The following is a 21,444-nucleotide window of genomic DNA, read 5'->3' as shown; positions in this document are numbered from 1 at the left end:
TAAGCCATAGCGACAAGTGGCCAAGAGAGAGGAGGCTCTCTGGGCGTGTGTGTGTGTTTGGGAGTGTGTGCGGCCTATTGGAACGCTGTTGGCCATAAGGTTTTATGGCCAGAAGAAGTCGGCTACGTCTGCGTTTTTTTTCCCTCGACTCTCTTCTCTCCGCTCCTCTTTCTTTTTATTTTTCGCCTGCTATTTTTTTTCTTCTGTGTTTTGCTTTGCTTATATTTCTGTCTGTTTTTTTTTTTTTGTTTTTGTCAAACACAAAAACGTGTTTCTTTGTTGGCTTGTTCTGTGCGTTTTGCCGGCTTGGAAATTTCTTGGCCTATGTGTCTGGCTTAAACCGAAAAAACAACAAAAATATAAAGAAGAGTGTCTCCAGAAGAATGAGAGAAGTGAGCAAGAGAGATTGATGGCTCAGAACTTGTTGTTGCCAAGGCCTATAAGAGGCGATGAGTTCTTTTTTTTTTGAACTTGAAGAGCGCTTCTCGAGCAACGAACTCGCGGCTCGTTTTTTGTTAGCGTTTATTGTTAAATTATTAACTTGTTGGGGAGCACAAAATATTGTAAGCCTTTCTTTAATACTGTTTTTGATTTAATTTCGAATTTTTTACTCTTTGTAATTTTTCTTACATTTAAAAGAGAAGTAGCACTGGTTTGAAAAATGAAATTTAGAGTTTGGTTTTTGTTTTATTTTATGGTCACACACGCGCTAAAAAAGCCGGAAGCGGTTTTCGGATTTTTCAATTGATTCGTTATTATTATTATTATTCGATTCTTTCTTGTTTGGAATTTCTCTAGAGTTCTCGGGGAGTGGCTGTGATCTGTTCAAGTCGGGCACTGAATGTGAACTGCGCGTATTATTTTCTTTTTATCATTATCCGCGTGCTGAGAAGGTTTTGCGTTGCGTTTGCGTTGCGTTGCGTTGCGTTGTTGCTGCTGTTGCGGCCGTTTTCGATTTGAACCCGACTTTGATTTGGATATTGAAATTTTCGGAGGTGAGTTGCTGCTGCTGCTGTTGCTGCTGCTGCCGTGCTGCTACTGCTGCTGCTGCTGCTGCTGCTACTAGAGGATGATGTCGCCTGGCCAGCGGAGGTGTGTGCTACGATGACGATGATGATGATGATGGTGGTGGTGGTGGTGGTGGTGGTGGGTTTTCGCTCTGTGTGTTCTCAACGCTGGCAGCAAACGTTGACTTCGACTGCGACGGCAACTGCGACTGCGACGGCAAACCACCGGACTTTCGATACGGAATAATGATGATAACTGAACGGAATCAGAGGGTTATACGGAATACGTAAGCAACACCGTTACGTTACGGATACGATTACCGGGGAGGGAGAATGCAAACACGAGGCTGTTATACACGAGCACAAAGACGAGTACTACTATATTATTCCTATATAATAGAGAGCCAGCGGCGGACAGAGTTTGGAACGGGTTAAAGCAAAGACTGTACGAAGACTGAAGTAAGAACGACTGGCATTCTAAGGTAATATACCTTTTTGTTTCGGAGTCCGTGAATCTGTTGCGCCGACGCCGGCGTTGGCAGCGCTGCCAGCAGCGACAGCGGCGGCAGCAGAGGAGCGCGTGTTGTTAACCAAAATAAAGCAACAGTGAGCCTTCCCACCAAAGAACCGGACTTCGGGCCAAGCAAAAACCGAAAAACGAAATGCGAACCGAGCCGAACCGAGTCGAACCGAGTCAAACCGAGAAACGAGAGGCTAACACGAGAACCAAAGAACCCATCATCATCGTCATCATCGTCATCATCATCATCATCGGCCATCGGCTCTCATCGTCATTCGGAATTTCTCCTCTTGGCAGCGGCGACACCGAAAAAAATTCTATGGCGGAGAAAAGATGGCCAAGGAACAGCGAAAAAAAGTGGTTCGTCATCAGTAGCACACCTTTGTGGTGCTCTCTCCTCCATCCCATTCTCTCTCTCTCTCTCTCTGTTCGCTCTCAGCTGTTGTTGTTAACCTGCTGCTACCTGTCGGCTGTATTGGGATTTTAATTCGTATTTCTCCTGCTCTCCTCAGGTGCGCAATTATCGCAAGTGCCTTTTGTTCAGTACTTGCAAAGAGCTCTTATACCAAAAATAATAATATCAAAGAATCAAGAGATATTTTGTATAATATAGAAAAATATGAAATATTTATAATATTTAATATAATGTAGACTAAATCGTTAATACTTTTATGATTCCTTTAAGATCACATTTTAAGCTTTACAAATTAACTCTTATACTTCTAGTATTTTCGAAGAATGAATCGTAATTTATACTTTGTATGAGAATTTAGTGTATAAAAGAAAGTCTTAAAATATCATTTTATACCTTTTATCTTAAGCTCTGAGAAGTCTTAAAAAAAGTGACAGATCATTTTTATATTCGTATACCTTGAACTATAAAAAATAGTTAAGGTAATGAGCTCTTAGAATACTTTACAAAAAAAAAAAACGAACATATGATATTATATTATAATCCTAAGTATAATCCAATAAAAAGATCTTTCAACAAATATTAAAATTGAGGAGATATTTTAAGAAGAAATAAGATAATTAGTCTTAGGAATAAACTACTACCTTTAAAAGGATTATAATAAAATAAAATGCTTATATTATAGCAAATATTAAATACGAAAAGATAATTAAAAAATTATTTTAATATTTTATAGAACAAGAATTAAAGGAGCTCGGCTCTACCTTATTAAGGAACATTTTAAAAAGATATAACTATTTAATAACTTCGAAATTTATATTAACAATAGTTATTTATGAGATGGTCATAAAAGATTAAATAAATATTACATTTAAAACAGTATTACTATGTTAATTAAACGTATTAAATGAAAAATAAAATCAAATAACAATAAAGGGGAATAAGGATATAAGACTTTTTTGAGGATCGCAAATGTAGGAGTATTGTTCGTATTTCCAACTTCGTTTTCTAATAATCCCGAAAGGGAAACCCCCTTCAAACCACCTCTCGTGCTCCTACTCCTCCTATTTCTACTCCTCTTTCTCCCCTTCTTGTTCTTGTTGCTGTTGTAATCGCAATTGTTGCAGTAACATTACTGGCACACACACACACACATACAAACACACTCGGACTTCGCACACCCACACACACACACCCACGTGAGACAGCAAATGCATGCGCTATGCGTGTGCGCCACCCAAAGAGGCGTGAGTGCAAGCGAGACAAGGACACACCAAAAGGTGCAAAAGGTGCAAGCGAGTGAGGGAGTACGAAAGAGAAAGAGAAAGAGAGAGAGAGTGAGGGAGAGAGGGAGAAAAAAGGCAAAACGACAACGACGTCGGCAGCAAAATCAACGAGAAAATAATAATTGTTACACCTGCTTCGGAAATGTGGCCCCCAAAAAGGGGGTGCTGCTGTTTGGTTCGGCTTTTCAGGTGAGCTTCCCGAGTGAGTGCCACCCCCACACTCCGGGGAAACGCAGCAACGCAGAATGCCGAAGCGCGGAAAGCGCGTTACTCGTGAAAAGCTGACGACGAACGGAAAAGCCACCAGCGACGACGGCAACTGATTTTCCCGATGACCAAAAAGCCGACGTCGACTCCTAAACTCGGCAGAGCGCATGACGCCAAGGTGCAAATTATGCGTGGTTATTGTGAATAGTGTGTGTGTGTGTGTGTGTGTGTTTCTCGGTAAGTGTGTGAGGGGTGTAAAATGCCCCCTCCCCAAATTCAGGGGTAGAAATTCGTAGAATTTGTTGTAAGGGGTAGCTCTGTCGTTTAACAGTATACCAAGGGGTAGCTATAGTGTACTGTTAAGTGAAAGCTTAGCCTCGAAGCTTTCTGCTAAGTAAGGGAAGGTGTTTCGGGACCCTTAAAAATTTTCAAAATAAGAGAAAGTTTATTATAGAAGAATCACTTGAAAAAAATACCCTAAATAGCCGGTAAATAAAAGGTTACAACCCCTATTTTAAGATGAACAATTGGTTAGGAAACGAAACTTTATATTCTTTCATTAAAAAAAAAAACATTGGGAACAATTACTTTTTGTTCTAAAACGTGAATCTTTATGTCCTAATAATGTTAAAGAATTTTTCTCAAACGATGATATTTTAATAATAATAATATATACATATATATTTTAATAATAATAATATATACATATATATTATATTTGAATAATATAAATATATTAAATAGGAAAATTAATTTGCAAAGGGTTTACAACAACAATAAAAAATACTAAAAACATTTCAAAACAACAAATTGTTGGGATTTTAATATATTTCAGAGTATTATAGTTTGAGTCAAAAGCTTAAAACTAAGTGAAGGAGTCATTTTCGACCCTATATATCATATATATTCTTGATCAGAATGAACAGCTGAATCGATCTAGCCATCTTAGGCCGAAAAAATAAATTTAAAAATTTTGAAACATTTTTAAAGGGGTTATTTTGTCAAAATGTTCACACAAAAAATCAACAAAAAATTTAATTTTTTAAAATCTTACATTGAGTATGCACATTTGATAACCTAACAAAAATAAACATTAGAAAGCTTTCCGAATAAAATGTAATTGATTTTTGGCTTAGTTATGAGTTTTTTGAAATTTGAATTATCGAAAAAATATCAATGTAAAAATATTTATAACACGTAAAGTATAAATATGTATCTTGGACATTACAATTTTTTTATTGTTAATACTAATTCAATAAATACTACATTTTATACAACCATAAATTTAACAATGTATAATTTTGCATAGAAAATATCCATAAAGAAATCCCTGTAATTTCCTAACGATAAACCTAAATTCCAATCTGAGCCAATTTGATTTTATTTCGAATAACCATCTAAAAAATGTAAAGCCATCACAATCAAGAGTGGACATAAAACACCTTTATAGAGAGACAGTATCCACTCTGCAGCAGAGACAAATCCCTTAATGCACTTTTGCCCCCTCATCTGCCGTCTCCTCAGCATGCAAATAATGCCATGAGTTTTAACTAATAAAAATAAATTTCATTTACGGTACTTGCGCTTTTTTTTTATTTTTAAGAACCTTTAGCCTGGCTAGTACGTATACCGAGGCGAGGGTTTTAGCATTGCCAGCGGGTTGATTCAACATTTCCACCTCTCGAAAAAAAAAAAAACAAAAACAAAATGAAAGAAAGGAAAATGTGAAAAAGAAAAACGATTTTAGAGTAGCGTTAAAACCGACGACGAGCCAATGTCTGTGTGCATAAAAATCGCTTTGTTATTGTTGCAGGCGGCTGTTGTGGCATCAGCAGCAACAAAAACAAATGGCAATAACAATAACAACAACATGGAGCCATAGTCATCGTCATCGTCATCGATGACGCTCGATGAGAGCTGTTGTAGTTGTAAACGGTTTATGGGATTTACGCGCAATTTGCTGGCAACTTTCATGGAGACTACACTGAGGTTAAAAATTGGGTGACAGGTACATAAATTTACTACAAAACAATGATACATTTTATTAAGGAAATTTATGAGATACAATTTCTAATGAAATTATTATTTGTAAGTAAAAGTTTGCAGGATAAATGTAAAAACTGCCTGTTGACAACTATTTAATGAATACGAAATATGAATATTATATTATTTACGATGACCTTTATAAATTTATTATAAAAAAAAAAAAGCATTCTTTACAATTTCTCAACTATATTCTCTATTATTTCCAGTGCATCCTGTAAATTGAGAATAGGATTCAGCCTTCATGGGTCACATATAAAACAATATGCGTGCACCAATCTCTAAGCCGGGCTCGTTAAATGATTTGCGTTTGTTTTACACCCCTTGGCATCCCATCCCTCTTGGCCCCTTGGTATTAGCCAGTATTAGCCCCAAAAAAAAAAACAACTGTGATGGGTAGTTGAAAAACAACAACATAAAGAAAAAGTAAATGTAAAACGCAGCTTACCTGCAGAGAGCATAAAAAATAAATAAATTTCAAGCTCAAATATTGATTAAGCCGTAAAAATTGGTTGCCAAAAATGGCAACGACCCAAAATGTTTTACATAAAACTCGGCTCAATTGGCTGTAAAATCTGATAATGCAAAGAGAGGGCACCGAAAATCAAAAGGGAGGGGGAATATTGCATATTGGATATTGTGAACTTGTAGCCAACATTGTTGCATCAACAAGTTGGGCAAACAAGTACAGCCATCGCGCAAACAAAGCCGCATGAGATCGGCTCAGTTGCAATCGCTGTCTACGTGCAACTAGCAACTTGCAACGCGCGACGCGACGCGATGCAAGCAACATGCCGCATATATAAAGCCTTAAGTATGTGCATGTTACCGCTGCCGCTGTAGCTGTTGCTTATTTATGTGTATTTGTCTGTATAAAGTCGCATAATTCTCCAGGATGTTTGGCCAAGAGACGTGCAACAGCGGAGGGAGGAGCAGCAGCAATGCAGCAATGCAGCAGTTAGTCGAACGGCTCAGGCATGCAACAGGCAATGAATCTCAATCTTGGCCAGAACCCACCAACAGCTAAACTCTAGCAGAAGCAGAAAACAACAATAAAGCTAGAGAAGAGCGACCAGCTCCCCAGTGCCGTTGACTTTGGCAATTCAAGTGCAACAAGCTGGTAGACCAAGACCAACACCGAGACAGACATGGGCTATATGGAGGGTAAAGCTGGTAGTTTTAATGGCCGAAACTTCGAGTACCCTAAGAATATTAGTGGTAAGAAAAGAAAATACCAAAAAAAGTTATAGAAAATGCTACACAAATGCTAAATAATATACAATTCATTTCATTTCGTAAAATGAAAAAGCAACAAAGATTTTCTTAAGAACTTGAGATGATAAATTATTATCATGAAGTCATGTTCAGACAAAAACTGCACTAAATATAAAACAGAAAACTATAAAATACAATCTAAAAAGTATAGGAAACTAAATTCTAATAAAAAAGTAAGCGTATGTTTTAACAATGTTGCTAACTATATACCACAATTCTTAATTAAATTTCCCCCAATAAATACACCCCAGTTTAAGGGTACCACAAACAAAGCCCTCAAGCCACAGATGACATTCAGAGAGCCTGCAACTTAAATGCTTTTTTGGGAGAGAAATATATGGTAACAGCATTTACTAGTCCCAAACCAAGTCTCTCTGACTAAGTCTTAGTTCCAGTCCAAGTGCAAGTCCAACTGAAAGTCGCAGCTCTAGCCAAGCGAATCTGGCGGCCCACCAACGAGATAGAGAGCCCAAAAGAACCCAAGGAGCGAATGTTGGATTGGTAAAATGGCGGAATGGGAGAATGGCTAAAAGACGAGGCAAGGAGCCAAGTCAAGCTGGGCCAAGAGCAGCCAAGCCAACCCAGTGAAGCAACAACGAAATGCACGAAACAGTCAACTTGCCACATTTTAATTCACTCGAATATTTCTTCTGCAGCAAGTATTCCTCTTTTTCTTATACCACCATTTTGTTGGCCTTCTTGCTCTAGCCATTTCTATCTCACTCTTGGCCATTCTAAGGCAGTGAGAGAAAATCTTGTAATATAATATTGAAAAATTAAGTGAATAATCATTAAAATATATAAAATATTCAATATATTCATATTAATATTCATAGGCAAAGAGACTTACTTAGAAATGTATGTAGTTGAATCTGAACCAAATCATTACTGAAGGATTTTTTTTGTCAATAGTTTAGAATTTCATATTAAATTGAAAATATCCAATAAATCCCAGCTATCACCCTTAATTTTTTCTCAAGTGTATTTAATGGCAAAAATGCGCACAGACAGAGACCAAGATGCAGCTAAAGACGATGGACAGAGGCAGATGCAAGTTGCAAGCTGCAAGAGAGCTAGGTTCATCTTCTCGGGCTTCTTGTTGGGCTTAACTTGGCTCACGGCATTCCTGCTCTTGGCCATAAGTCGCCGCTGGTATGTGTCGCCTCTGAACTGCCCCCACTTTCCACTTTTCCAAGGCAAGGCAACCAAACCACATGGCAATAGAATTATGGTGAGCGGGGTCTGTCACTTGGTTTATTTTAACTCGAATTTATGGTGCCAAAAGCCAGATTTCATGGCAAATGCAAATTGAGCCATGGAATTCCCTGAGGAAACGATCTCTATAGCTTTTATTATAATTCATTATTATTTCTTGGGCCATCTTTATTTCGATCTTGTCATGGCATCAACGAGATAATTGCCAGAGTTCCTCCTCCTATTCCCCCCAAAAGTCTCTAATCTTTTTTCTCAGTTCAGTGGAGCATGCAACATGAAGGGGAGAAAGCCATGTTGCAGGCTGCAAGCCACCCTTTTTGGCCATGAACTTTGTTTGTTATTCCAGTAAATATTTATGTACAGCCCCCCTCTTCTTATTAATTTTCTGCTAGCCCATTATAAATGCTTCTTCAACATGAAGTCCTTATTTTCACTCATTGACCCACACCCTTGACCCAAAGCTCAGCACTGCATCTCAGCCTGTTTCAACCTCAAATTCTGATTCTGAATCCGAATCCGATTTCGATTTCCACACCCGGTCCAGACACACACGGGCCAAAAACCAATGCAATCTCTCATGGACGCCTTCCACATTGAAACATTTTCAATAACAAAATTCCAGACAAAAAAGCCAAAAGGCAGTGCAGCAAGCAAAAGGAGCAAGCCGGTATAAAGGTAGATCTGAGAGCAAGGTGAACACGGCACAAAAATATTAAAGAAAATATATTTAAATATTAAGAATAAAGAAAGGGAAATGTTTAATGAAATAAAGATCTAAAGGAGGTGTAAACCTAATCTTGAGTTTATAAGGTGCAACCTAAAGAAAGCTCCCTATTAGTAAACTCAAAATGTAACTTCCATTTCACTTTCTTAAATTTAATTCTGTATAATATTTTCTTTATTAATTCCTTACCCCTCTTTTAATCACAGTGCATATAAATCGAGCGAAGAGCCCAGTCTCGACGCCGTCGCAATTATATTTGGACCGCAAATGAAACAAGTTTGGCAACTTTGGCAACGACAGGCATTTTGCAGCCCTGTGGCAGAGAATCGGTGGAATTACCGGGTAGAAATCGGAGGAAACAAGGGTATCAAGGGGATCCGGGACAGAGCGGGGTTTAAATAGGAAAAGGGAAAGGAGGAGCAGTAGGAGCATCAGGAGCAGAAGCATCATTGCATCAGCGACCACAACAGCTTCATCATCATCAACCGAGTCTGAGGATTTTTGCAGACTGCATTTTTGAGATTCCAACGTTCTCAGTAATGTGTGTGTGTTTTCTGTGTGGGTGCAGTAAAGAGGAAAAATAAAAAGGGAAAAGGCTGGAAAAACATTTTGCAATTGCATCAATCGAAGCGAAGCCACGTCGTCCATTAGCCCAAGTGCTTTATATATACTATATATATATATATAAAAAAAAAAAAATATATATATATATATATGGCTATTATCGCCACGCTAATGGCTCGTTATGATTTGCCAAGAAAGCGAGTCGGAAAGTCCTGGCGTTCGTCGTAATGAAGCATAATCTCATTGTAACCACTTACAACCAATAAGGGCAGTAATAACAACAACAACAACAACAACAACAACAGCAGTAAGTTGGTGGCCACACTAAGCGGATTGGGCCAAGAAAACAACCCGCCAGGGCGTCGTCCTTCTTCTCAAGGAGGCCAAAAGGAAGCCAGGCAATGGGCGACAACTACTTGGCATATCCTGGCACACTGACTGACTGACTGACTGAATGACCACTCAACCAATACGTATATATAGTATACACGGAGAGAAATGTAGAATTAATATTATAGAAATAATTATTATATTGTAAATTAACATATAAAGAATAAACAAGTGATAATCCTGCTAAGTTCGATAAAATATGATTTAACATGCTGAAAAACTTATCTCAAAACCCCTTAAATATTTATGTTCCTAATTTTCTCAAAGATTTTAAGAGCGAAAGAAACCTAGAAATGTATAATAAAACTATGTTCTATATAAATATATGTAATAAATACATTATTAAGGACATCCTCTCTAAGTAAAATCGAAGGATATATATAGAAGTTACTAAAGAATAAAAAAGCAATCTTATACATCCATCTCTTTTGCACTCACTCCTATCTATGATGGTTAGTCGAGTCTCGAACCATGATTTTGTAAATCAAATTGTTAAAAATAATTTTTTGCTGAAACCTAAACATCAGATTATTGTTATGTTGCTTATTTTTTCTGCTATCGAATCTCGTATAGTTTTTCTCTCTCCTTATATTCGTAAATAAACATTTCAGCAAACTCACTCAATATTTATTCCAGTGTATCAAGCCATCACCCCACATCGAGTGGCACTTTTTAAGTTTATTTACCTCGCAGTAATAGTCCCTTCCTGAGTCCTGCTGCTATTCCCGATTCCTGGCTATTGATGTGGGCCAAGCTTTTCATTAGCGTGATTTGGCCAGAAAAGCATTATGTTTGCCACTTGACAGAAGTATTTCATTTCATTCTCTCTCCCATTCTCCGTTTATTTTTTGACAAAAGGAAACTTGTTATATGCCTAATTTGAGCCAAGTGTGAATAGCGTTGAAAAGCTGCCTAAGCATATTTGGTTTAGCTTTGGAACAGAGAGTCAGAGTCCTTCAAAAAGGATGCCACCGATATCACATTTATTTTGTGTTCTTTTTGTTATAATTATTTCACTAACAATGGGTTTTTCATTTTTCTAACAAAAAGGTTACAGCAACTAAATAGACAATGACTGGCAAGTTAATAGAGCAACTTTTTGGGTTTAATAGAAGAATAAAGGAAGTCTGGCTGTGTTTCTTTTTATTTTCGGGGCATCCCCATCATAATCAGAAAAAGTTAAAAAAGAAAAAGGGTTTTTTAAGCAATTTTAATTTCAATTTAACCAAAAGAACAAGGAAACACGGAAGGAGCAGCTAAGCCAGCAAGCATTTACGGAATGAAGAAAGGATGAAGACTAAAGGATACCTATTGAAATGATTACATTTCAGAGAAAAGATATTATATTATTAACACTATTTAAAATGTACAATATATACAATTTTCCACCATTAAAGAGAATTTACTTGTGTCCTTTCTGTTAAATTTTTGTTATTCATTTAGTATCTGTAACTTTTCGTAATATATTTCCCAACAATATACCCCTTTTACCATCATAAAAGCTTGGTATCTCAAAAAAACAGCAGACTAAAGCCAAAAAATGGAGTCAAAAGTCGTTGTAGAATATAATTTGGTAACTGAAATCAAGTCCGTTGAAGCTGGAGGAGCCATAGGATGAGATGAAGGTAGAAACAAGGAGCAGGCAGCAGCAGCAACATTTCCAACAATGGAGAAGATAATAAGAAGCTGCCTTCGAAGCAAAGTTCTTACCTTTTTGGCGACCTTCGCCTTCGTTGCAGCCGGGAAAGGAATACCCAAGATGGAGAAGAAGCCCTGATTGGAAGGAATTATATTGCCGGTTGAGACTATAGCTGTTGCCTGCATCTCTTAAATTGTGATTTATTGTGCTGCTTACGGGTTTTCTTCTTTGCCAACAGAATGCGTTTACGGCGAGTGCATTTGAGATTTCAGTTTAAATAAAAACTAACGGCAGCTCATTAGCCGCAATGTCTACGGTTTTTTTTAGACCCCGAAAAAGTTTAGCAAAGGCCAAACAATGAATTTGAATGAAATCAAAAGCAAGCCACAACAAATGGCTTCAAGTTGGCTTTAAGCCAAGCCGGCTAACAAATAACAAGTAAGCCACACAATGAAAGCGAAGGCCAAGATGGGATTTTGATTTGAAGCCAAGGAACTGGGAAGTCGGAAGATCAGATAATTAGACTTTATCAGGCCATAAAAGGGACTTGGAAAATATTAAAAAAAGTTATTAAGTAAGTGTTCTATTTTAAAGAATATTTGTAGGGTTTAAAAGATAACAAAAAGGCTCCAAATAGAGGAATATTTGGATAATTTAGTGTATAATTAGTTTCTGCAGAGGTTATTTTAGTTATTACTTTTCTCTTAAAGTTTAGAACATAATTTGGAATTAATTTAAATCAATATTAAACTCTACATTTTATAAAGAAACATTGTAATAACGAAATCGTTCCCTTTCAGTCAGCAAATAATATCCTTGGCAGGGCATAACAAGTAGAGAAGTTGACTAAAGCCTGTTTGGCAACTGCCAATGCAATAATTTTTTTATTCCTTTTTTTCACATTTTATACTCGTATTTTTTGTTATATCTTGTTGTATTTTTTGTCTTTTTGTTTATTTCGTTGATAGCGCGCCATTTAAGGGCCTCAAGGCCAAGGTTTAACGAGCCAGGCCGAAGACAAAAACAGAAAGAGAAAAGAGGCAACACACACACAGAAAACTGATCGCAATCGGGGCCGAAAAAGCAAGGCTTTTTTTTGCCAGGCACTGAGCCAAGTTCGAAAAGGTAGCAGAAAACCATCAGAACTTGGCACACAAAGCACAAAAGCGGCGAAGCAACAGGAAGAAGTGGCATGCCACACGATTCCATGCATAATAAATGCGCAACTGGTGTGTGCGAGGAAAAACCGGTTTTAGGAGATGCCTTTTGCCAAAACTGTTATACCAATCGAAAAGGGGCGATTCCCGCAAACTTGGCCAACAGAAAAGCTCACTTGCTCCTACCCTCCTCTCTCTCGCTTACAGGAGGGGCAAAAACCCAACAGGACGAAAGAGGGGCAATAGCTATTGAGCTTTCGGAGCTATGTTGGCTAACAGAAGTAGAAGAGTGGCAAGCGGAAAATGTTGGCAACGGGGCCGTCAGTTGGCCAACAAGCCGGAGCAGCTATATTGGCCAACTTCCGGCGGCAAATCAGCGCAGCAGACAGCAAAGCAACAACTGACGCGCAGTCTAAGTGGCAATGCATTTAGAAAAATCAAAATTAAATGTGTTTTAAATACACAAATGTATTGTGAAATATAAATCTTTTAATTTTGGTAAAAGAATTCTAAATAAATCAGCTTAAAACATTCCTAAACACACACAAAATAATCCCCTTTTTTTTATTTCTCTCCAGGTTCCGAAGTAGTCTTTCCATTTTTCCATCTCCTCCATTTCCCTCAGTGTGAAAATTCTCTGGCTGGCTAGGCATTTGAATGGCCTCGCAAGAATGCAGATTCTAACAGCCAGTCGCGTTTTCCGACTTGCCTCTGTCTGGGCCAAGAGCAGCAGCCATCATGGCCATGGCCAAGACCAACGATCAACGACGACGGAAAAGTGGCAGAGAGGAACCAAGAGCCGCTAGACAAGTTGAACCACTTGAGGCTCCCAAGACCGGGGAAGAGTACGAGTACATTGACCATTTTGGCCATAAAGCGAAAGAAACAACAACGAATTCTCCGCCTGATGACTGATCGCTGTTGGCCATGAGAAAAGTTACAACACTTGTTGTCGCGTCGCCCCACGGCATAGCGTAACATTTCACATGAATTGCAACTAAATTTGTAACAAAAATTTGCAGACAAACAACTGGTTAGAAAATGTGGTTTCATCAGTGTCTGCTATTGCCAAGAAGAGAAAAAATGGGTGAAAATGGTTACCAAGTTCTCTTGAGAAGAGAGTGACTTGGCTGAGAAAACTTATGGTTTTCACTAATTCACAAATAAGTGTCAAGTGTCTATAATGCGTAGTTGCTAAATATTTGCACTTGGCATTTTTAAAAGGAGAAAGGAGTTCTGACAGCAGATTTACTGACTACTTTTCAGTAAAGAAAATTTAAATAAAATCTTAATTCTGTATAGAAAAGGATTTACTACTTTGAGAAAAGAATTATGGTGTTTAATGACTAATAAAGTTATAAGAAATATCTAAAACATTTAATACAGCATGCTTATATGTTTTAATAATAATAAACATTTAATTTTGAAGAGGAATCCCCATGGAAATAGCATTTAAGTTAAGTTTATAATAGTAAAAATTAGTTATCTTCAAATGAATCTAATTATAATTTACTTTAACTACACTTTCAACCTAGTTTTCTTGTTAGTAAAAAAACCCACAAAGTATATTTTCCCGACACTCACTTAAATTTCCCAGTTATTATAACCATCTTGGAATTCGCTTTTAACCAGTTCATTCAGCTTGGCAACAGCTCCAGCTTTGGAGTAAATGCATTGCAACTACAGCTGCTGCCTGTCACGATCGCGACCACACAGTCATGGATATGGCCATGGAAGAAGCTTAGTATCTGCATCTGTGTATCTATGAATCTGCAACGAGTATCTATCCATCTATGTGCTGGCTGGCGTTTATTGACCCTAATGAAGTTGGTGAAGCAGATGCAGCACATTCCCACATGGCGTTCGCTTTTGTGGCCCAAAACAAAAGCGCGGCGCGGCGTTGCATTCAAATTTCAAAGTCAAGCGAAGAGCGTGTTACAAATGCAATATGCTTTTGGCCAAGTTCAAGAGGCAAAGTCAAAGCCAGCAAACAAGTCCATTTGCAAAAGGTATTTCCCCCTCCCTGCTGCCGCTGCGGTTGCAATGAAAAACCAGTTTTGGGACTGCATTTTTGCCGGGTTCTGTGCTCTTGCCACAAAAGCATTTAAGCAAAAGTCGTCGTCGTCGATGTCTGCCAGGCTGAACATTTTTCCCTCTCCTGTCTTCCATACTGTTTTGTGGTCGATATAAAAATTTATGTCGTTCGACATGGCATTTTCCTTTTTGGCATTTTAATTGAAATGCTTCTTAAGACAGACCGGCCCTTTTAAGAATTTTTTCCCAAGTATTCAAATTTAATCGCATATCGCCAAGAAATCATCATCCTTTTTGGACTCCTCAGAAACAAGAATCAGGCTAATAATAAAGTTCTTCAAAATATGCCAAACTTTGGGCGGAACAACAAAAGGCAACGCCAGGCAAAACTTTACCATAATAAATAAATAAGGGGAAGTACGTTTTTGGGAGGGGTAAAGACCTCGACTGACAGACCTTTCTAATGAAAATAGATTTTCCAATTTTTTTGCACTTTCCCTTTGAATAAATAATAATTTATCATAATTTGCCCAGATGTACTACTGATTTATATACACACAAAAACTTTAAACTTACGTAAAACATGGCCAAAAAGAACTCACCTGAAACGAGAGAGAGAGAAAAGGTATAAAATCAGAATTTAATCAGCAGAATCACAACTTTAAATAAAAGATCAAATGTAATTTAAATGTAATTTCCATATATATATATTTGTATATATGCAGCATTAAAATAACAGCAGGAAATGGGTGATGGGTGGTGGCATTGTGGAAGGAAGTAGGGGGGTTTTCAAGATGCGGCACTGAGAAGTGGCAGCACCAAAGCTCCTCAATTATTAATGCGTTTTTGTTCATTGCATACTTTCAGGCTGCCAGCGTAAAATCAACTCACAAACACATATAAACAGAGCCAAAGCCAAAGAGCAGGAGAAATGAAATTTCACTTTGATTTGTTCAGTGTACAGACGAGGTCAAATTGTTAGGAAAAGAACAATATAAATATATGCTAAAAGAAGAGATTTAAAGATTACTATATGACTAATAAGATTAAAAAAAATCTGAATTAAAACTTAGATGCCATAAAATTAAGAGAAAAACTATTCTAAATAAGTTTAAAAGAAATAATAATAATATAAAGTCTACAAATTTAATAAGAGATCATATAAACAAATTTATACGATATAATTCTATATGTTAGTATAAGGGAAAACTACAGTTTTATTATTAAAACAAATATTAGCAAGGCTATAAATTGATAAGAAAAGTATTTTTAAATTAAAAGGTTTGTCTTAAATTCTTATATTTAGTTAATAACAGGTTTCTCTTACTAAGCTTCTTTATTAATCATTGCTTTCGACAAAATAAAATTTTAAATACTCATAACTAAGCCAAAAAAGCATTAATTTTACTTCGGAAAGCTTTCCTATGTTATTTTTTATTAGGTTATTAAATCTCCAAGCTCAATTTAGAAATTACAAAAGTTCAAATTTTTGTCTAATTTCTGCCAAGTTAAATCTCTTAAAAAAAGTTGATAAAATTTGAAAAAAAAATATTTCTTGACGGAGATGTCTAGATCGATTCAGGTTTTGATGCTAATCACGAATATATATTTATATTTATAGGGTCGGAAATGACTCCCTTTGCCTTTTTAGTTTCTGATTGGATTTTTAATACCCTGCAATACCTTAATGAAAGCAAGTATAATCTATGTAATGTTAAATTTGTTCATACATTTTTATACAGATTTTCTTTGCTCTATTAATATTTTATTATATTAATATTTTTAGCTTTTGGTATAATTGATATTCAATTTATATCCTTTACTAGATTCCCCCGACTGTTGAGCATTATGTGCAGTTTATTGTTTTTTACTTTTTCCGTTTTCTTTTTTTTTTATTTTTTTTTGGCCACTACGCAGCTCTATTTATATCTGCCACACTTAGTGGATTCGTCGCTGTCTCCTTGCCACTTGGCATGAGTTTCACATTTCAATTTGGGCGTATCCCCTTGAAGGGAAACCCAAACACCCCCCGCCCTTTTAATTTTCCCCTGCCAAAAGCAGCAGCAGGAGCAGCAGCCTAATGTCTTGGGTGTTTTAGCAAACAAATTACTTTTAATTTTCAGTGACTTTGATTTTTGGCAGTGTTGTTGTTGTCATTGCCACAGGCACTGGGGCACAACCATACCAATACCTCCTGCCTCTTTTAAAAAAGAAGTCACCTCCATCCCCTGAAGACACTGACTAGGCATCTTCATTATCATTGGTTTTAGTGGTCTCACTTTCCTTGGGCTTTTTATTTTACCTCTGCACTTGTCACTTTTTTTAATACTCTTACTGAGGGTATTTTGATTCGAAGATGTGAAGTAAACGTTGTTTTTAATATTATATAAAATATTTTTTATTGTTCTTAAAGTTTGTTTACTTCTTAATATTTTATATGCTAATATTTTAGGAAATGTTTCTTAAAGAAACTGTTTTAAAACATTTATAAGTGGCTGTTCATTATGTTTAACAAACGTTCAATTATTTAAAACTGAATTTTTTGTGATGTTAAATTATTTATATTTATTAAAATATATATGTATAGTTACTTAACATTTTCCTAAGACTAACAATAAAATTTTAAAAATATTTTTTCCCTTTTGGAAAAACCATTTAATTAATTTATTAAATATTGTATCAGGGTATTTTCATAACCGCTAATCATTTCTAGTTTTCTTTTTATTGATACTCTGATTTTGTTTTTCTTCCTGCCAAACACACTCACACACGTGTGTGTGCGTGTGTGCGGAAAAAGGAGAAGCTTGTAGATAACAAAAAGAAAAAGACAAAGAATAATATAATGGGAAAAGGCGAAGTAAGAGAAGAGAGAAATGGCAAGCAAGTGACTTTTGAGTGACAAATTGTTTTCAAATTTCCACTGTGTGTATGTGTGTGTGTGTGTGTGTGTGCTTATTTGTGTTAATGGCATAAATTTGCATAAAAGCATTAACTGTTTATTTGCTTTACCGCCGCCACCGCCACTGCCACTGCCACCCCTTTGTGCAAATTTGCAAATTGGCCAAAAGAGAAATGAAACAACAAGGCAACTCGAAAAATTCAAATCACATTTTTTGACTCTCTCAATTCTTGGGATTTTCCACATCCCTCTCAAAACCCACTCCTCCCTTTTGGATTTTTCGCATTTTCCTCATATGAGCATCACTTGAGAGAGTGAAAGTGAATTGCTGTTGATTAGGGGGCGAGAAAAAGAGAGAAGACTAAAGGGAAAATTTCACCTTGCGAGTTATTGAGTGGATTCCTGCCTTTTCCCCTCGGGGGCCAAATGTAATTTTGTGCTCGTATTTATTTATTAAAGCCCCCGAATCTCGAAAAAAGCAAAACAAAAAAACTGAAAGGAAAACAGCCTCCTGATTGAATTGTGACAAACTTACCACCCGAAAAAATAACCAAACAAGCAACCCCCAACTCCTGCGAGGGCCAAGAATGCAAATTAAAATGAAGAAAATCACGAGGGGTTGCAAATAAAAACACTCTCTCCCAAACACACACACAACACATGCATAAAGTATTACCACTAATAGCGTTTTTCCGGGGAGGTTGGGGTCAAAAATAATGGCCCTTGTTTCTCTTCATTTTCCATACAGAAATGTGCCGTAAAATTGGAAAATCTCCAGAGGAAATACCATAAAAATTTGTCGAAAATGCGAGGAAAATGAAGAGCAGGCATAAATTATTCAAAATCAATTTCAATTGGGGCAAGGGAACAAACAAAAAAAGTTGTAAGTATAAACTAAGGATTAGGTGCGACCAAGGACATAAAGAAAGGATTAAAAGTATAATGCAAGCCACTAAAAAGAAAGGAGAGAAAGGTGTAAGTACACAGCAAGAAACTTAAGAAAATAATAAAAAGAATAAAGAAAATATTAAAGAACAAATAAGGAATAACAAATATAATAAAATACTTCAAAAAATTGTGTACCAATAATAATTAAAAGATTTTCCAAATTTATTTACAATTTAAGATACCAGACCATTAATTTCTTATTGTTAAAATATGTTTTTTTAAGGTTTGAAAAATATAACAAAAAAGGAGGTAAAGAGAAATCGTGTTTGCTTTTAAAAATTTCCAAAAGTTGTCAAAAAGTAAGCAATAAATACCAATTAAATTTTATTAAATACATTTAGATATTTTTTTAACAAAGTTAAAATGTTGATAGTAACCCTAAATTTCCACAAAAATGTGTCACTTTTCAAATAATTGTTAATTCAATTTCTTACTTAAAGTGTATAAAAAAAGTGGGAGTTAGGTGGGAGGTAGATAGCCAATGATGGGCATTAAGCCAGCTTAAAGACCGTAATATGTTGTGGCTGAAAATTACATCAGAAACGGGACGGAGGCACAAAAAAAATAGAGGCCAAAAAAATTGGCAGCCAGTTTAAGTTGAGCTCGGCGCTGCTTTTGGGCTTTTAATTATATGCAAAGAAATGTTGAACAAGGCCGTGAAAAAGGCTTACACGCCAGGCCTCAGCGAAAGTCGCTCACGGAAAGGACTAAGCCCAGTTGCGCCTTTGTTGGCTTTTATCATTAAAGAAACTTCTTCCCAAAAAGAAAAAAATATATGAAAAAGGAGCCAAGAAAAAGGCAATACAAAAATTAACGCAACAGCAAGGGCATGGGCATGGGCATGGGCATGGTCATGGGACAGGAGAAAATGGAGCCATGGCTGGGGAATTTTCACACTTTTCCTTGCAACTTTTCCGCCCATCACGGATAAAGTTTTCCTTTTGACGTCGTCTCTCTGTCGCGCTCTCATGAGAAATGCATGAATATCAAATTAGGTTGAGAAGTGTTAATTTCAAGGCGCCAAAGCCAAAGCCAAAGCGAAAGGCTCTCCTCATTTTCCCAAGGAAATGCATTTGATGGGAAATTCGCTCGGACTGCGTGTAATTCATTAAAAATAATTTAACACTCAATTGACTTTTATGGGTGAAAATGTTTTCGCAATTGCATTTGCCACACGTGAAAATCACTGTGGATGTGTGTGTATGACCAAAATGAAGTGTGTTGTCCGTCTGTCAGTCCCAAAATTATCGGGCTGACATCAACTAATTTGACTAATTAACGGCTCAATAACGTTTGACTAAACAACGCACACAAATTGGCCAATTAGCAGGTTAACGTGTTCCCGGCGACAAATCAAAATCAAAACTGAAGCGTTCAAAAATAGTTTAAACTAAATGCAGGGGGTGCAAAAAAAAACTAGGGTAGTAACCCATATAATAGCTTTATTTCACGCTATTTATTACAAATTTTAAGCTTCTCACTTTTCAAATTATATTTAATAAATGTTACATGAAAGCAACAAAATATTAAACACAAAGATCAAACGATAATTGCATTAATTATAATGGCAATTTTAAATGTACTTAGTGTGGTTTCGAACCCAAAAGAAAGAGATAGATACAATGTTGCAAGTTAATTGTTTTAAAACTATTGATATTTTTGAACAAATTGTGCTAAAATCTTATCTAATTTATTTATTTATTTGAAAAAGCCAAGTAATTTATTTAAGAGTGTTAAGAAGATCTTAAGAATCCTAAATTTGAATTCATAAATTACTTTATTGGTTCTAAAAAAATGCCAAGTGATATTTAATTTACTTGAATCTCTGCTTCTTATTATAAACAAATTCTATGAAAAAACTATAAATAATATAAAGAGAAGACAGGCAGTATTTAAGCACAATTACATGCCAAATTAGATCAAATCCGCTGTCAACTACTAATCTTTCTGACATTATTTTCCTAGAAAAATTCCAAATAATAAACTGCGTGACTGCTACTTGAGGGTCACAGGGTCCTCGTTCACATTCACATTCCCATTCACGGTCCCATTGCACGAAGGAGTAAATGTGCCATATAATTTGTTACTTTTTGCATATGTTGGATGCCATTAGGAGCAGATATCTACATACATATACAAAGTCAGAGCAGGAGCTGCTAATGCAAATCCCACGTGTATTTATTTTGGAGATTTTGTAAACTTACCGGGGAGCCACGCCCCCACTTTTTACCACCACATTACACACATTCGTCCCTGCCCCCCCCCCCCCATGAACGTGTGTGTGTGTGCGTGTGTCTTTTTGTGTGTTTCCACTGTTGGTTTGCTGCTGCTTCTGCTCCTCGTTGTCATTGTCACGTGTGAAGTGCCATCGAGTGACACAAATGAAGTGGCTGCTATTAGCTTTAAAGCGAGCTGACAACGTTGTTGCTCACACACACCCAATCCACACACATGCCCTTGAAGTGGGTTAAACTTTTGTTGGGGGTGTGTGTGTAAACTATCCCTTGCACTGGAGATAATCCCTTAAAACTGGAATCAAAAGGATGCGGGCATCATTTGGGACTAGGGATTAAGACTGTAACTAATCAAGCAAATTGGAAATCTCTCTGGAGATTTGAAAATCACTTGAAAATAATGTCTAAAAGAAATGTTTTAGCTGTATCATTGCATACTTTTGGGCAGCAGATAATACTTTATAAGCTAAGTTATAAGTTGTATGTGCGGGAAAACTTTCTAAGAAATTATATCTAATAGAGTATTTTTGATTTCGAAAATTCTATATATGACAATTTACAGGAAACAATTTTAAAAAAATTTGGAATTTATAAGTAAGATTTTCGTCTGAGCACTTTAATAAGTAAAAATTAAAGTAACACTATTTTTACCTCAGTGCAAGAGTTAAAATTTCCTACTCTTCAGAGAGAGCGAAAGATTGGCTTTGACTTTGGCTCAGACTTAAGCTGCTTGACGGAAGAGTGTATCCCTGTGAACCATTCCTTTGAATTTTTGGCCCCTTTTGCCTTTTATCCGAGTAAATTAGCTTATCCGATACATCAAGGATGTTTCACCAACTCGTCAGCTTCTGCTCAGCAAGAAGATGCTTCTGCTGCTGCTGCTGCATAAT

General features: G+C 36.5%; 1 protein-coding gene and 1 long non-coding RNA gene across 43 annotated transcripts in view; one reads left to right on the top strand and one right to left on the bottom strand.

The window, feature by feature from the left end:
• Nucleotides 1-21,444, bottom strand: part of heph (polypyrimidine tract-binding protein 1 heph) — a 199,905-nt gene that overhangs the window by 102,769 nt on the left and 75,692 nt on the right. For 3 of the 42 annotated variants that reach the window (XM_086839753.1, XM_086839785.1, XM_086839787.1), the window contains exon 1: nt 631-1,678. The exons of 38 other annotated variants lie outside the window; for them this stretch is intronic. The gene's annotated coding sequence lies outside the window, so the exon portion shown is untranslated. Of the gene's footprint in view, nt 1-630; nt 1,847-21,444 lie in introns of those variants that run through there. One more of the 42 variants, XM_086839786.1, reaches the window with a different exon arrangement.
• Nucleotides 12,717-13,820, top strand: LOC147642662 (uncharacterized). The gene is made up of 2 exons (XR_015273201.1): nt 12,717-12,937; nt 13,018-13,820. It is a non-coding gene; the product is annotated as an uncharacterized LOC147642662 (long non-coding RNA).

This window comes from Drosophila serrata, unplaced genomic scaffold, assembly GCF_035046125.1.
Source record: "Drosophila serrata isolate PLE 108 unplaced genomic scaffold, ASM3504612v1 contig_376, whole genome shotgun sequence".
NCBI lineage: Eukaryota > Metazoa > Arthropoda > Insecta > Diptera > Drosophilidae > Drosophila > Drosophila serrata.
This window is presented reverse-complemented; position numbering and strand designations above follow the sequence as displayed.